The sequence below is a fragment of the Nansenia antarctica genome, assembly GCF_963989245.1.
Source record: "Nansenia antarctica genome assembly, chromosome: 14".
Lineage (NCBI taxonomy): Eukaryota > Metazoa > Chordata > Actinopteri > Argentiniformes > Microstomatidae > Nansenia > Nansenia antarctica.
In genome coordinates, this window is record NC_137684.1 from 7,846,880 (window position 1) to 7,851,879 (window position 5,000).

The 5,000-nt window shown below is 52.9% G+C and overlaps 1 protein-coding gene across 1 annotated transcript in view; it reads right to left on the reverse strand.

Moving 5' to 3' along the window:
* The window catches only part of brsk2a (BR serine/threonine kinase 2a), a gene marked incomplete at both ends in the record, with an annotated part of 423,734 nt that overhangs the window by 6,179 nt on the left and 412,555 nt on the right, over positions 1-5,000 (reverse strand).

The window sequence follows — 5,000 nt, forward strand, 5'->3', positions numbered from 1 at the left end:
AGAGTAGAGGAGAGGAGAGGACAGGAGAGTAGAGGAGAGGAGAGGACAGGAGAGGAGAGGAGAGGAGATGAGAGGAGAGGAGAGGAGAGGAGAGGAGAGGAGAGGAGAGGACAGGAGAGGAGAGGAGAGGAGAGGACAGTAGAGGAGAGGAGAGGAGAGGAGAGGGGAGGACAGGAGAGGAGAGGAGAGGACAGGAGAGTAGAGGAGAGGAGAGTAGAGGAGAGGACAGGAGAGTAGAGGAGAGGAGAGGAGAGGAGAGGAGAGGAGAGGAGAGGAGAGGAGAGGACAGGAGAGTAGAGGAGAGGAGAGGAGAGGAGAGGAGAGGACAGGAGAGGAGAGGAGAGGAGAGGAGAGGACAGGAGAGTAGAGGAGAGGAGAGGACAGGAGAGTAGAGGAGAGGAGAGGAGAGGAGAGGAGAGGAGAGGAGAGGACAGGAGAGGACAGGAGAGGAGAGGAGAGGAGAGGAGAGGAGAGGAGAGGAGAGGAGAGGACAGGAGAGGACAGGAGAGGACAGGAGAGGAGAGGAGAGGACAGGAGAGGAGAGGACAGGAGAGGAGAGGAGAGGAGAGGAAGAGAGGAGAGGAGAGGAGAGGAGAAGGGAGGGGACGGGTGGGGAGGGGAGGAGATGGGAGCAGAGGAGAGGAGAGGAAAGGACAGGAGAGTAGAGGAGAGGAGAAGACAGGAGAGGACAGGAGAGTAGAGGAGAGGAGAGAAGAGGAGAGGAGAGGAAGAGAGGAGAGGAAGAGAGGAGAGGAGAGGGGACGGGTGGGGAGGGGAGGAGAGGGGAGCAGAGGAGAGGAGAGGAGAGAGGGAGATGGATTCACCAGCAGCAGATTGTGGGAATTTTACAAATCGTTTTATCATCGTCCGGACACTATTTTACTCAATTATATAATCACCAGTATTTTCCACGTAACCAGATAATCATCTACATACCCCATACTGCACCACGTGATCATTGCCAAATTCCACTGCACCCAAGAGGACATCTCCAACTCCACTCAATTGTTGTGCTGAATATTTAGGGATTTTAACAACCAGTCCTAATAAGAATCCTGATGTCTGGTGTCAAAACCAGTGACCGCTGCGAAAGGGCAGCTGACAACCTGGGAAAGACCTGGTGACGGCCTGAAGAGACAGCTGACAGGAGGGAACAGACCCCAACGGGGCTGGCATGGGTTAGCTACCCATGTTGGCAGGAGCCAACGCCATGGCAGGAGCCTTTCACTACACACCCAACTATGGCTACGAAAAGTTTAAAAGGAAAAACACCCCTACAGTCTGCGAGAGCGGGGGCGGAAGATGACTCATCGGCGGATCACACGGTAACAGACCCTGGAACGGAAATGACAACGAATCAAATGATCAGCACGGTAGTTGACGGAGTAACAACACTGGCAGGACACAAGCTACAAAGCTGCATCTGTGGCTGGAAAAAGATAACATCAGAGAAGGGTCTCAAGATCCACCAGGGCAGGAAAAAGTGCCTAAGAGAGCTTAGCGAGGTGCCTCGCATTGACCACTACTTCCTCAGAGGTAGGGCAAATCAGTCGAGTGAAGCCCAGTGGCAGGATATTCACCACAGTCCACAGGGTATCAGAACCCCAGACGAAGCTCAACCAAGCACAGATCCATCAACAGACATGAGTCCAGAGCCTATCCAGCCACAGACAGCAGTAGAGAGGAAGATGAATGGACGAAAGCCTCAAATCTTGTGGCCTAAAGCTTGCCAGAAAAAGGAGTGGGAAAACACAAACACAGACCTTGTCCATCTTCTAGAAGGTCTGAAAGGGGGCGTGGAAAGAAAACTGGACAAGATTGGAGAGATCATTTACAGCTATGGAGCAGAGAGATTTGGGGTGAAAAGTAAGAACCATGGGACACAGAAGGAACCATCAGCCCATCTCAAGTCCAGGAGACAACAAGAGATTGAAAGACTTGTTAAAGAAAGAAGGTGCCTGAGAAAACAGTGGAAGAAGGCCACAGAAGTGGAAAGGAAAGGACTTGAGGCACTACAGGCCGACATCAAGCAGCGTCTTAATTTTAATTTTAATAATTTTGCCATTTAGCAGACGCTTTTATCCAAAGGGACTTACAATTACGAATTACAGGGACATTCCCCCTGGAGTAACTAAGGGGTCTAGTGGATAGTCCAACTCACTATCCACTAGACCACCACTACCCCTTGCAACACTGCGAAGAGCAGAATGCTTGAGAAAGCAACACAAGAAGAAAGAGCGAACGAGGACTGCCTTCTACAGAGATCCCTACAAGTTCGTCAAAGACCTCTTTGTCAAGGAGAAAACGGGGACCCTCAAAGTACCCATAAGGGAACTAGAGGAGCACCTGAGGAAGACCTACTCCGACAACCAGAGGCATGTGCCAGCCAGCATTCCGGATGACATGCCACCAATCCAACCACCTGAGCACCAGATGGAAACAAGGCCCCCTACATGGAGCGAAGTTGAGAGCACAGTAAAAAGGGCAAGAACAGCCTCAGCCCCTGGGCCCAACGGCGTTCCATACAGGCTATATAAGAACAGTCCAGGCGTCTTGAAGTACCTCTGGAAGCTAATGAAAGTGGCATGGGAAAAGGGAATCATACCAAAGGCATGGCGAAGGGCAGGAGGGATCCTGATTCCCAAAGAGAAGAATTCCTCAACCATCGACCAGTTCCGCCAGATCAGTCTACTGAATGTGGAAGGAAAGATTTTCTTCAGTGTTGTGGCCCAGAGGCTCTCAGTATTCTTGCAGAAGAACAACTTTGTCGACACCTCAGTGCAGAAGGCAGGGATAAGTGGATTCTCAGGATGCCTGGAACACACAAATGTCATCTGGCACCAGATACAAACGGCCAAGAAGGAGAAGAAAGACCTGCATGTGTTTTTCTTAGATCTTGCCAATGCCTTCAGGTCAGTGCCTCATGAGATTTTGTGGACAGCGTTCAACTTCTTCCAAGTCCCAGAGGGCATCACAAGGCTGGTCAAAGCCTACTTCCAGGACCTCCAGTTCTGTGTTACAGCACAAGCCAGTACAACTGCTTGGCAGCACCTCGAGATAGGCATAATGGCGGGCTGCACCATCTCTCCACTGGCGTTTACCTTGGCAATGGAGCTCATTATTCGAGCATCCCGATGGGTTGTTGGAGGGGAACGGTTGAAGAGCGGGCTGCGTCTTCCTCCAATCAGGGCGTACATGGATGACATGACGACAATAACAACAACAAACGCCTACTGGATAAACTCCAGGGAAACATCAAATGGGCACGAATGGAGATTAAACCCAGTAAGTCCCGCAGTATCTCCATTGTCAAAGGCAAGCTCGCCAATGAGAGGTTCCACGTCAACAACGAGCCAATACCAACAGTTCTGGAGAAGCCTATCAAAAGCCTTGGCCGCTGGTATAGCGCAGAACTCAAAGACTCGAAGCAGGTGGAACAACTCAGGCAGGATACAATCAGTGGCCTCAAGCAGATCAACAACACTGCTCTCCCTGGGAAGCTGAAGCTGTGGTGCTTTCAGTTTGGACTGCTGCCCCGTCTCATGTGGCCAATTTCCATCTACGAGGTCACACTATCCCATGCCAACCGGCTGGAGAGACTGGTGAATGCACAAGTGAGGAAGTGGCTTGGACTGCCGAGAGGCCTTAGCAGCATAGGCCTGTATGGCAACAGAGCCCTCTCCCTACCAATCTCAAGCCTGGTGGAGGAGTACAAATGTGCCAAATCAAGGCTGGAAATGACTCTCACAGAATCCCGGTGCGTCAGAGGTGCTGCTCCAATCCTAGCAACGGGGAGGAAATGGAAGCCATCTGCAGCAGTTGCGGTGGCAAAGACCGCCCTCAGACACCGGGATATAGTGGGGCATGTCCAACATGGCAGAGGGGGCCTTGGCTTGGAAACAACAACACCCACATGGCAAAAGGCTACTCCAACCGAACGGCGGAAGATGGTGGTTGAGGAGGTGCGCCACCAGGAGGAAGCAGCCAGGTGCGCCAAGGCAGTCTCCCAAGCCCAGCAAGGCCGCTGGATGAAGTGGGAGAGCGTGGAGAGGAGGAAAATCACGTGGAACGAGCTGTGGAGCATGGAGTCTAATAGGCTAAGTTTCATCATCAGAGCCACATATGATGTCCTGCCCTCTCCTACCAACCTACATCTCTGGTATGGAGAGGACCCAGCCTGTCTCCAGTGTGCAGCCCCAGCAACCCTCAAACACATCTTGGTGGGTTGCAAGACCAGTCTAACTCAAGGAAGATACACCTGGTGCCACAACCAAGTGCTAAAGTGCTTGGCTGCCGAACTTGAGCACAAGAGGGTAACCACCAACGCCATGCCTCTAAATGCCCAGACTACCTTTCCACGGAAAACAACCTTCATTCGGGAAGGGGAGAAACAGCGGACCAAGCCATCACCTCCAGACTCAGGCCCACTGAACGCAGCCCGGGATTGGGAAATGCGGGTAGACCTCAGCCAGAGGCTCACCTTCCCACCCGAAATTGCAGCGACCAACCTGCGCCCAGACCTAGTCCTCTGGTCCAAGTCCTGCCGGCGTGTCTTCATCGTAGAACTGACGGTCCCATGGGAGGAGGCCATCGATGAGGCATTCGAACGAAAGAGGCTGCGGTATGCCAACTTAGCAGTCGAAGCAGAGGGGCGGGGCTGGAACGTGAAGGTGTGGCCAGTGGAGGTGGGCTGCAGAGGCTTTGTAGCCAGCTCCACCACAAGGCTCCTGAGGGCAGTAGGGATCAGAGGACAGGCCCAACTGAAGGCAATCAGAGAACTGTCCACTGCAGCAGAACGGAGCAGTCACTGGCTGTGGCTGAAACGTAGGGACCCAACATGGGCTCCCAAATGACCACGTGGTGCCACCGTGCGACACACACCCAGGCCTGATCAGCCTGTGGTGGGCCAACCTCGGCAGAGGGTGTCTTGTGATAACTGGCCGAAACACCCAATGAGGTCGGGGACCACAACTGAAGATGTGTCGTACTGGTGGCACCAT